The sequence below is a fragment of the Heloderma suspectum genome, chromosome 2 (assembly GCF_057233095.1).
Source record: "Heloderma suspectum isolate Gila_16-S chromosome 2, 16-S_ref, whole genome shotgun sequence".
Lineage (NCBI taxonomy): Eukaryota > Metazoa > Chordata > Lepidosauria > Squamata > Helodermatidae > Heloderma > Heloderma suspectum.
In genome coordinates, this window is record NC_139459.1 from 191,622,723 (window position 1) to 191,635,701 (window position 12,979).

Consider the following 12,979-nt stretch of genomic DNA (forward strand, 5'->3'; position numbering starts at 1 on the left):
GTCAGACCATCTTCAGTCTAGTCTGGGCCGATCTATTCTGACCATCAGCAGTTCTGAAGAGTCAGGCAGAGGTTCACAGCCCCGCTCCTTGTGATCCTCGAACTTAGCCTTCCTCCACCTGGGGCCCTCCAAGGGTGTTGGACTACAGCCCCCATCATTCCCGATCACTGGTAATGTTGGCGGGGGCTGATGGGAGTTGTAGCCCCAAACGTCTGGAGGGCGCTAAGTTGGGGGAGGCTGCATTGACTGGAAACGGCAAGAAAGGAACCCAAGAACCACATCCCCCATCACCAAGCTTGGGCAACACTAGCGCAGAAGGCCACCGGCATGACTGACACAGGCCTTGCTGAGCACCATTAGTGAGTCATCTGAATCTAACACAAGTACTTGCCCTTCCTTCATGCTCAGAGCAGCATTCCCCAGCCCAAGCTGGGAACTGGCCCAAAGTCATCCAGTATTCTTCATGGCTGAACTGGGATTTCAACCCAGGCCACCCAAATCTAAGTCCAACACTACAGCCATTACACCACACTTCTGAAGGTGAGTGATGGCCCCTTGCTCTCAAGGACTGGTGTGCGAGCACACACATGCACACACAGCCATCCTCATTTGGGGTGGGAAGCAGGGGCAGCATCAACCTTTTTAGAAGAGTTTTGCGAAGGGTTTAAATCTTTAGGCATCAACGCTGAATTTCTAGACCAATCAAGTGGGTGTATGGGATCTTCCCGGCTCTTAACAGCTGAAAACTAACTCCATAGGAACTCTATAAAGTTAGCCACGAAGCCAGAAAAGAAAGCCAGAAACCTCTGAATTGGAGACAATATGTTCATTCAGCATATCTGTGGCTTTGCTGAACCAAGGCAGGAGCTGGAGCTTGGAAGGAGTGCTATACAAAACGAAGCCTGCAAATTAAGCGCATTAGCATAACGTGCACAGTCTGGAATTTGTTGGTGCAGGATTTCTTTTCTTTTTCTTTTTTGAGGCATAGAGCTACTGTTAAGGGAAACCTTCCCTCTCAGATGAGAAACAGAAGAGCCCAGTAAATTGCATCATCCAGCCTTTCCTAACCTGGTGCCCTCCAGATGTTTTAGACTACAACTCCCAGCATTCCTGACCATTGGCCATGCTGGCTGGGACTGACGTGAGTTGAAGTCTAAAGCATCCTGGAGGGCATTAGGCTGGCAGAGGCTGACGTAGGAAAGGACTCATGCATCTTCCCCTACTGACGCCGAGCAGTGCAAGAAAGCCACTCTACCACTTCTATGCCCCCAGATGACACAGGTGATCTACCTGCAGGGTTTCACATTAATTCCTTCATCGAAAGGCTTTCTTTTGTAGGAATGTTATGCTTGATGAAGTGACTGAGAAAGGTTTTAAGTTGTTATATAAAATACAAAATATACAAAAATCTTCAAGCGGTTCACATACAAATAGTAAAAATCAAATTTAAATACAATATTAAAACACTATTAAAAACCATTTCAACTACAACAAAACACATACATTTAAAATACACTATAATAAACAATTCAAAAACTACAACAATACAGAAACAATGCAAAAAGCAGTAAAATGGAGCAGCATATGATCAATTGCGATGATTTACAAGCTGGAGAAGGCCTGGGTGAACAAGCGCTTTTTCAGAAGGCGTTTGAAACTTACCACATTTTCTGCCTCCTGAACTGCATGGGGGAAGGTGTTCCAGAGGGTGGGCGCCACCACTGAGAAGGCCCACCTTCGAGACATTTCATGGCGACATTCTGTTGGTCGTGGAACAACCAACAAGGCCTCCTCTGCAGATCTTAAAGAGCAGCTGGGTATATATAGGGGAAGGTGGTCTGCAAGGTATCCTGGTCCCAAGTTGTTTAGGGCTTTGTATGTCAACAAACATAACTTTCAATGTGGCTCAGTAGCTAACTGGCAGCCAGTGCAGTTCTTTCAACATAGGTGTTATGTGAACACAGCTGGGTCTCCCAGTGAGCACCTTAGCTGCTGCATTCTGCACTAGCTCCAGCTACCAAACCAGGTACAAGGACAGCCCCACACAGAGCGCATTACAGTAGTCTAATCACGAGGTTACCAGTGCATGGACCACTGTGGCCATGCTCTCAGGGTAAGACAGATACAGTTATATACAAATAAAATTCAGTTAAATACAACAAAAAACTAAGAGCAGCCACAAACACAATTTAAAATATGAATGACGACTAAAAGATCAAACACAACAAACACTAAAAAGATTGGAACACACCCATGGAGATAAAACAGCTCTCAGACAAAAATACATCTGGGCAGTGGACTGTATAGCAAGTTAAAAGCTAAGTCACACAGAACGCTGGGTCTCTTTCCAATGACTAAACTGCTGACTGAATATACTTTGGAGTAAGCTAGGAAATTGAATTAGATCACAATATTATAAGTGGGGAACTCCTGGTCCTCCAGATATAATTGTACTGCAACACCCATCAGCTCTAGCCAGCATAGCCAATAGTGAGGGATGATGGGAGCTGCAGTTGAACAAAATCTGGGAGGGCCACACATTCCTCATTCCTCTTTTAAATTGGCATGCTGTTTCCTGAAGAAAAACATGAATGGATGAAGACAAACACCATGTCCTCAGCAGCAATTACAGTCGGTGTTGTCCCCGTAGCACGAACCCAACTTTGCAATTAGGCTTTACACACATGCAAGATGAATACTGGATCTGCAATCAATCTTGCCCCTCCCCTAGTGCTACAAGGTAGGCTGCCTGCCTTTAAAGAAAAGAAAAATAATTCTGTATTTTAAAAATGTACATATGCATTTATATACATTTATATTTTCATCCTTCATCTTGTCCTTCCCCTGCAAAATTCACTAACAGTTTTTTTTAACTGTTACAATACAAAACTACTCTGGAGATATGAGGGAGGGAGCACGTAGGAATGTCATAAGAACGTAAGAGCCATGCTGAATCAGACCAAGGGTCAATCTAGGCCAGCATTCTGTTCACACAGTGACCAGCCAGCTACCGACAGGAACCCCACATGAATGCAACAGCACCTTCCCACCCATGTTCCCCAGCAACTGGTGTACATCAGCATACTGCCTCTGATACTGGAAGTGCTAGACAATAGGAACCCATCTTAGCCAGTCTCTTTCTCTCCCCCCACTCCCCCACCCCAGCACAGCCCCAGCATGCTGGAAAATTGCAGAACTTTTTTTTTCCAGATATCACTCCAGGACACTAAAACGCACATGCATTTTTAAAGCCATTAAGGCATGTTCACACCAGCTTGACCACGTTTAAGGTGTTATGTCTGTCTTCACCATAGTTGAGAAAAAAAGCAAAGCAACAACTAACCAATGAATGTTTCTTGCACTTGTTGGTTTTGCCATTTTGATTATGCTATGAACCAGCAATAATTAGTTCTCTTGGTGTGTTTGAATACTAAGGACCCAAAGAAAGTATGGCCCCAGTGTAGGAACCAATTAGTTCAGTCAACCAAGACAGACATTTATGCACAGAGTGGTTGCACTATATGTGAAAAATACATATCAGGAGGATGAGCTTGGTAGCCCCATCAAAAGCATCTGGATCAAAATAAATGGAGCAAAGAATAAAAGGAACCTGGTGGTCGGAGTCTACTACTGGCCACCCAATCAAGGAGAAGACGAGGATGAAACTTTTGAAAAGCAAATAGCCAATGTTTCAAGGAAGCATGATGTAGTAGTAATGGGGGACTTCAATTTCCCCGATATTTGTTGGGAGACAAATTCTGCAAAACATGGCCCCTCTAGGAAATTCCTGACTTGTGTAGTAGATAACTTCCTCCTACAGAAGGTAGAGGAAGGAACTAGCAGATTGGCTATCCTTGACTTGATCCTAACTAACAAAGATGACTTAGTGGATAAAGTAGCAGTTACAGGAACTCGTGGGAAAGTGACCATGTTATACTTGAGTTCTTGGTTCTAAGGGAAGCAAAAGCCGAGTGTAGTCAAACGCGTACCCTGGATTTTAGGAAAGCTGATTTTAATAAATTCAGAACAATGTTCAGTAAGGTCCCATGGCAAGCGACGCTAACGAGAAAAGGAGTCCAAGATGGGTGGGAGCTTTTAAAAAAGGAAATTCTAAAGGCACAATTGCAAACAATTCCAACAAGAAGAAAAGGTGAAAGACAACAGAAGAAGCCAATGTGGCTTCACAAAAAGCTTAGAGATGACCTGAAAACAAAAAAAGACACATATAGGAAGTGGAAAGAAGGCCAAGCAACAAAGGAAGAGTGCAGGCAGGTAGCACAGAATTGCAGGGATGGTGTCAGGAAGGCTAAACCTGAGAACGAGCTGAGGTTAGTGAGGGATGCTAAAAGCAACAAAAATGCTTTCTTCAGCTACGTGCATAGTAGAAGACAGAGGAAAGAAATGGTGGTTCAGCTATTAAATAAGGATGGCAAAATAACAGATGACAAAGAAAAGGCAGAGGTGAGCAATTCCTACTTTGGCTCAGTCTTCTCCCAAAAGAGGGTCTATGACCCCTCTGGCAAAGGCAAAGTACAGGCTGAAGGGGCAGGATTCCAGCTGGAGATCAACAGGCACATGGTCAAGGAACACCTAATTACTTTGAATGAGTTCAAATCTCCAGGGTCAGATGAACTGCATCCTAGAGTAATAAAGGAACTTGCAGAAGAACTCTCAGAACCACTGTCTATTCCCTTTGAGAAATCATAGAGGATGGGTGACGTGCCAGATGACTGGAGGAGGGCTAATGTTGTCCCTATCTTCAAAAAGGGTAAAAAGGAGGAATCTGGGAACTACAGACCAGTCAATCCCCAGGAAAATTCTGGAGCAGTTGATAAAGCAATCCATCTGTAAGCACCTTGAAAACAATGCAGTGATTACTCGAAGCCAAGATGGATTTGTCAAGAACAAATCCTGCCAGACGAATCTGATTTCGTTTTTTGATCAAGTAACCTCCCTTGTGGACCGTGGGAATGCTGTAGACGTAATATACCTCGACTTCAGCAAAGCTTTCGACAAAGTGCCCCATGATATCCTGATGAGCAAACTAGCTCAAAGTGGGCTAGATGAAACAACGATCCAGTGGATCCACAGTTGGCTACAGAATCGGACTCAAAGAGTGCTTATCAATGGGACTTTCTCAAATTGGGGAGAGGTAACGAGTGGGGTACCGCAGGGCTCAGTCCTGGGCCCAGTGCTCTTCAACATTTTAATTAATGATTTGGAGGAGGAGGTGCAGGGAATGCTGATCAAATTTGCAGATGACACAAAACTGGGCAGGACAGCTAATACTTTGGAAGACAGAAACAAAATTCAAAGTGATCTTGATAGACTGGAGCACTGGGCCGAAAACAACAGAATGACATTTAAAAGGGATAAATGCCAAGTTCTGCACCTAGGAAGAAGAAACCAAATGCACAGTTACAAGATGGGGGATACGTGGCTCAACCACACTACAAGCAAGAAGGATTTTGGAATTGTTGTCGATCACAAGCTGAATATGAGCCAACAATGTGACGTGGCTGCAAAAAAGGCAAATGCTCTTTTGGGCTGCATTAATAGAAGCATAGCTTCCAAATCCCGGGAAGTACTAGTTCCCCTCTACTCAGCACTGGTTAGGCCTCATCTGGAGTACTGTGTCCAGTTCTGGGCACCACATTTTAAGAAGGATGCAGACAAACTGGAGAGGGTTCAGAGGAGGGCAACAAAGATGATCAGCAGACTGAAAACAAAGCCCTATGAGGAGAGACTGAAAGAACTGGGCATGTTTAGCCTTGAGAAGAGAAGACTGAGGGGAGATATGATAGCACTCTTCAAGTACTTGAAAGGTTGTCACAGAGAGAAAGGCCAGCATCTCTTCTCGATCATCCCAGAGTGCAGGACACGGAATAATGGGCTCAAGTTACAGGAAGCCAGATTCCGGCTGAACATCAGGAAAAACTTCCTGACTGTTAGAGCAATACGACAACGGAACCAATTAGCTAGGGAGGTGGTGGGCTCTCCCACACTGGAGGCATTCAAGATAAGGCTGGACAGCCATCTGTCAGGGATGCTCTGACTTGGATTCCTGCATTGAGCAGGGGGTTGGACTTGATGGCCTTGTAGGCCCCTTCCAACCCTACTATTCTATGATTCTATGAGTCTAGGATCCCTTTTGTTTCTACCATCTTCAAAGACCTAGAACCCAGGGCAGGGGTGAGCAGAAAGTAGATCTCCAGACGTTTTGAACTTCAACTGACCATTAGCCATGCTGGCCTGGGCTTCTCGAAGTCCAAAATATCTGGGGATCCGCCTTCTGCGCACCCCTGGATCTAGGAGATATGGAATAGATTTCCAGAACTCAATGCAGTCAGAAAAGAGGGTGGTAGCAGTGGCGGAGGGGGCAGAGACAGGAGAAACCACTTCTATGGAAAACTGTAGCATATGGCCAGTGCCTGGTTTAATGCCAAATAATTTTCAAGTTAAAATTTCATATATAAATCCACCATTTGTATTATGTTTTGTTTTTTTTTAAGAGAGGAGCCAGGACTTCTGGGTTATATTTCCTTCGTTCAGGAGAGCAGCAAGGTCCAGCAGGTTTGGGCAAAAAAGTTGTGAAGAGGAATTTCTAGTTTTAATTGCAGCTCCAGCATGGAAGTGGAGTCTAGTGGGTAGAACTGACAAGAATCAGAAACTGATCCGGTAACTTTTTATTTTAAAGAAGGATGCCAAACTTTTTTGTGGCCTATTACATTAAAAACCCCTCCTGCCCCCAACCCTAGATGTATGGGAGCTACCAGGGGTTACCCAGGCATGAAAGTAGGAAACTCAGCTCATGCTCTAGATTACTCTGGATCTTCCATCTTTCTCAGACCCGCAACCCCATTTTTAAACCAAACATGCATTTGAGGACCCACACCTTCATTTTTAAGCATATATTTGTGTGGTAGGAGTGTTGTTGTTGCAACTCACCTCAGGTCACACTGCGACCCGACAGTGGGTCACAGTCAACCGGCCCATCAACTGAAGACCATTGCATAGATTATTATTTCACACTTTCCAGGACTAAAACTGATTCCCATGCTGAGATCGGGCTCAAAATTAACACCAGGGCAGCCAGAACCTCTGGTTTCCATACCCAGTTCTAAGAAAGGAACTGGAATCAATGGCATGCAGGATGACACCGGCACAAAAGATAGTTCTATTCCCACCACCTCCCCTTGGCAGCCTTGCAACATCGACTGCCCTCACGTCTCCAGTTTCCTCACAGTGAGTCTAATTAAACCTGGAAGTTGGGATGTTGGGTCAACAGTTGCTTTGAGATGCTCCGGTAAGCAGTGCTAAGGCTTCTCCAAAGCCCTAGTTTCCCTTGCCAGGCCAACACACACCGCCCTGCACAAGCTCCCAGAATCCCTTGCAGACAGATATCCCCGTCTGTCATGCACATCGCCTTCTTAACCACTCTTTAGCATCGGCAACTGTGCTGCATGCCAGCAAACATTCCTGTGTACATACCAGCCGTGCCAAGGTCTTACACGATCCTCCAGGCTAGTTAGGAGCCAAGGGCACTCAGCCGACTCAAACCAGCATGCTGGGAGGACTACGTTTTCTTGGCTGCATTCCTGATTTGGGGAGTGGGGGGGGGGAGGAAAACGGCTGGGTAATGCCAACGTCTCCATGCTCAGCACAAAGAGACTAACCACAGCTTGTGAGCTGCAGGGAACACAGAGATGTCCGGGCAGCCGTTTGGTCTGAACCCCGTTAAGGAAGAAAAGCAGATGCTGCACTGGCCCAAACTCAAGGGTTCCTTGGAACCTCCTATATCCCCCTTCCCCAGCGGCCTCACTCCCGATTACACTCTGCCACTCTTCTTGGTACACCCCAAAGTCACTGTGGGGGTGAAACAGAGCACATGAGAGGGGGAGGGGGAGGGGGAGAGGGAGGGGGAGAGAGAGAGAGAGAGAGAGGCTCCTGTGGAACCAGACACTCCGTTACACCATCTGCGCCCAAAAAGCAGTCCCAGCGATGCTGTCTAGGGGCACGCAGTTCTCCTCCCACAATCCCTGCCAAACATCCACCCCACAGATTACACCAATGCTCTAAAGCAGTCACAGGACGCCGCTAGCCTTCTAACCCACGCTTGTCACCTTTTCCACAAAACCTCCAAGCGCCCACAATCCCACGCAGAGCTTTGGGAGTACGCCGCCTCTCTCCTCAAGGGCTGCACAGATCAGAGTTGGGGAGACCCCCTCACATACGTTGGCCCATCCCTCAAAGGCAACTACCACCACATTCTGCTCCCCAGGCGATTCCAAGCGGGCCCCGCTTTCAGAAATCCCCCAAAGCCATCGCGGCGCCTCAGAAACCCCACCACCCCCTCGCCCCAGTCACTCTCCTTGAAGTCCCACAGTCCTCCAAGTAACCCCTTGCTCAGCCACCGCCTCTCATCCGGCACTCTTAAATGCCAAGTGCCCCCGCCTCCAGCGCCCCACCTCGCTCTCCCTCCCCTTACCCTCTCCGCCCCACCGCCAGCCCGGGGAAGCGGGCGGGGCGGGGATGGAGCCCGATCCCGTCTCTGCGATGGAGGCCCCGGCACCGCCTGCGCATCCTCCCGCCCGACACGGCCCGACTCGGGGCCTGCTATTGTTGGGTGGCGGAGGCGGAGGCGGAGGCGGAGGCGGGAGGAAACTCTCGGCTCGGAGCTCCGCCTCATCCGTCCCCCACCTCAGCGCGGCTCCTCTCAGCCCAGACCTCCCGCCCAAATCCCCCCGTCCTTCCCTCAGCCCATCTGTCTGGAGGTGGATTTCTAAATTTCCAAACTCAGCTACTGTCATCTCTCGCCTTGCTGAAAGAAGGGGCTATATTCCCGTCCAGCACTACCCAAGGCAGCAAACTGGTCCCCATCTCATGACGGGGAGCATCGAAAATGCTCCCACAGTAATAACTGAAGATGACTATATTAATTAGGGCTATTTCATTCCACATACACACACACACACAAATGAATAAATCATGAGTTAAACGGATTTTAACCCAGACCCCCCACCCCCAATAATAGTTCGTTTCAGCACATAAATCTATCCAGTTTAGCGGGTACGTTTAGGAAGGACTGAAAAACTCACAGAGAATTATTCTGATACTCAGATGGGGTTTGGAGAAGGAAAGCTCCTTCAATTCATTATTGGTAGGTGAACTGCATACGTATTTCCTGGGGACACCATACTTGAGACTGCTCTGCACCAAAATGATGTGTCGGGCCTGATATTGCTGGGCGCCTCATACTGCACAGTTTGCCAGTGGGCACTGACATATGATTTGGGGTTATCCCAAGGGTATATTTTTGGGTTCCTAACCCAGTGGTTTTTAATTCAGGCTTCATCTGTAGTTCCAAACGGGGGATGAACTACAAACCAGCTTCAGCCTCATAGGGATTGCTCTTCAATTCCCCCCATCAATCAAAGTGCCCCCTCAGATGAGAACAGAAAACTCTGTCCTCCCTCCCCAACCAGTTTCCTTATATGAGAAGAGTTGTTTTCCTTTCATGCCCTTAAAAATCAATTAAAAGTTGTGTTTACACACACTTCAGTCGGTCCTGAGAGATTTTTAATTATATATAGATTTTCCACTTTCAGAGAAAGTTCTTAATAAATGTTACATATTCATATGTTAAAGACTGCAGTCCTAAGAATGCTTACTAGGGTATAAGGTTCACTGAGCTCAATGGCACTTACTTCTGAGTAAACATGCTTAGGATTGCTCTTTAGATGTAATACTCTCCATCATAACGCACCATATAAACAAAGCCACTTCCTTTGGTGGGGTTTTGACTACCCTGACACTACCACCACCATTTTGCTAACACAGGGCTTGAAGAGGAGTATGGAAAGACAACTGTAACAACAGGAATACTGTCAAGCAACTTTGTGGGTGGGGGCCTTCACCCAGCCCTCCTACACTTCCAGCTGAAAGCAACCTTCTGGTACTAGTTTCTGATCAGGATTCAAAGGTGTACTGCTACTGCATATTTGGAGCAACAGCAAGCATTTGCCTGCTACTATTGGCTTCATTTCATGACACTGACCAGGTGCCAGACTTCTTGAAACCAGATGTTGGCAACCCTGCCTAAATTTTGTTCATGTTTATTAATCCAGAATAAATCACTAGGCCCTTGTACTGTTCTTATAATAACTGAAATGGAACAGGATCATAATATCAGAGCAAGATTCTGTACCACTTGCAGATGGGGCTTTACTTTTTGAGGGTTACATTCCCTCCACCTACTAGGTAATGCTATCACATTTTGCTTCTACTGACTTTTTTTTTAACCTAATACATCACCTAAAATTAATCTCCAGCTTTGCCAGTATAATTGCCATATTTCTCTTTGCTATTCTTCTGTACCTAACAAGGAACTCGTGTGATCTGTGTAACTTCTGGACTGTATATTTGCAAAGATGGGGGGGATCAGTCATTGTGTGTTGTTTTGCCCAGTAGTCCTAGATGCAACCTGAAACCTGCACAACAGCTCATTGAGCTTAATCCAGTTCGGTCTGCTATCTCCTCCTACAATCTGTTTTAAGACTGATGCTACAGCATCAAGCCAACTTTTTCTCCCCCTCCACTGCTTTGCTTAACAACAAACATCCAGTCTGCTGCAAAGTACTGGGGAACTTTGTGATATTTTGGCTGGTCCTAATAAAGCCGGGTTGGGCAACCTGTGGCCCTCCAGATGTTTTGGCCTACAACTTAACTCAGCCTTAGCCAAACTAGCCAATGGTGAGGGCTGATGGGAGTTGTAAGCCAAAACATCTGGAAGGCCACATGTTGTTCACCCCTGTAAAGTATTGACTAACTGTGAATTTTAAAATGGACTAAATTCCCCACCATCCAAAAACCAGGATGGAAAAACTCTCCCTTCTGCCATCCTGATGATAAAAGGGTCAAGTACATTAGAATTGTTCCGAGAGGAGGGGCCACCACTTCCTAAGCCTCAAGCAGGGGTAGGCAATGTGGTGCCCATGGGCACCAAAGCACTCCCAGACTCACTAAGGTGCCCTACTCCTCTCACTTTAAAAAACAAAAATAACAACGTATTTTCTTACCGGCAGTTGGGATTGCTCCAAAATAGGTTTCTGTTATGAACTTGAGCACACTCCAGGAGAGAGCAGAGGACAGGAAGGCCTGGCGTGCTATGGTCCATGGAGTCACGAAGAGTCGGACATGACTTAACGACTGAACAACAACAAAGGTTTCTGTTGGTGATGAAAACTGGGAGTTCCAATGAGTTATGCAGTGTGTTGGGGTTCCTGCCTCTGCCTTGTACCTTTGGGCAGGTAACTTGACCTTTGCTGTGCCTCCCATGGCAGCCATTTTGTGGTGGCACCCAGAACACTTTCTCAAATGGCCAGATGTGCCCATGGCCCCGAAACATTGCCTACTCCTTCCATAACAGCTCACACCAGCCAGGGTGCAAGGTGGGGGTGCAACTGTGTCCCTCCCTCTTTCTCTGGACCCATTTCCTCTAGTGAGAGGGAATTTATGCCAGTTCTCAGGCTGGCTTCGTTTCCAGCTTTGTTGGAGGGGAATGTAGGAGGAACAAAGGGGCATAGGATGCTGCAGATGCTTGGCTACTCCGGGCATGTCAGCCACAACAACAGAAAGCTCCACTGCTAGTGAGGGGGGACCCCCATCTCCACCTGCAGAAGGGCTGCTCTGCAATATCTTATGGCCATTGAGATGCCCTCCAAGAGATCACAGGATTGCACCCTAAGACGTTTTGAATATGCACCCTTAAGCTAATTAATTTGTATCAATTCAGTTACGGTTTCTGGCCTAAGAAAAGGAATCTGCATGACAGGAAGGCCCTGGCTCAAATTAAGCTCATCTTCAAGGTGCTTATTAAAGAAAATTCAACATATAGCAGTTACCCTCCAAAATACTACCTTTTAGTATTTACAAGTCAGGAAAGGGCAGGTTCTTTTCCACCCCACAAGCATGTAATGAAGCAGCAAAGTGCAATGCTCTATGATGTTAACAATTATGAGTCTGGAGTACGGAGGTGGTGGTTAATTAGAATTAACCAACTCAAACAGTGTGGTTTCTTACTGGAACGTCTTAGACCCCACACAAAATGTGGTCAGGCTAAATAAAGGGATGGAAGAGTAGGGAGAACCATGGACTATTTTCCGAAGCAATTTGCACTTTGTACCAGAAGGAAGCAAAATGTCACCAATGTGCAGGATCAGTTTGCTTTTTAAAATTAAAAAGAAACCCTTCCTTAACTTTAAGAAGTTTTATATTACATACTACATCATATCATTTAAATATCTACAAAAAAAAGAATTTAAAAAACCAAACATCTATCTTGTGTAGACAAATTTTGCAATAATAGAATGGTATTGCCTCTTTCATTTCAAAAGGCCACTCAGAACAAGTTTTGCTCCATCATCAAATGGTTGAAATGTAAGTCAGTCTTCTCTGTTCTCATTGATGTGTTTACAAGTTTACCAATATCATCTGTTTGGGTGGTGTGCAGGAGTTACAGATTATTTTCTTGCACTATTTTCTTGACAGCTGGACATTCTTGGCTCTGGGACATTTATACAAAATAGCCAAAACTAAGCAATGATCTTTGGCACAAAGATAACTGGTCTTTTAAGAAAATTTGCAATAGATGTATAAAACTGAAACAAAAGAATGGTTGATCTCTCAGAGAAGGAAATACAGGAAATCATTATGTTAATTCTTTATTGGACCAATGTCTTGGTAAAATAGCATGCAAGTGTTCAAGCACACATAACTGTTTTTCCAGCAGAAACAAAAAGGAAACGTACATCGAATTAACAACAGCTAAATCTTAACAAATAGATTTGGTATGGGTATGTAAGCTAACACAGCAAACGTTTCATTTACAACAAGGAGACAATGCCTGGCATCTTCTACACTGTTAACAGTGGTTTAAACAATGGCTTAAACCACCAAGAATACTACAGATGCACAACAG

At 45.7% G+C, this 12,979-nt stretch overlaps 1 protein-coding gene across 3 annotated transcripts in view; it reads right to left on the bottom strand.

Moving 5' to 3' along the window:
- The window catches only part of NCKAP5L (NCK associated protein 5 like), a 51,294-nt gene that overhangs the window by 21,157 nt on the left and 17,158 nt on the right, over window positions 1-12,979 (bottom strand). Inside the window, exon 1 of one of the 3 annotated variants that reach the window (XM_084836958.1) lies at window positions 8,489-8,585. The exons of the other annotated variants lie outside the window; for them this stretch is intronic. The gene's annotated coding sequence lies outside the window, so the exon portion shown is untranslated. Of the gene's footprint in view, window positions 1-8,488; window positions 8,586-12,979 lie in introns of those variants that run through there. 3 annotated transcript variants of the gene reach the window in all.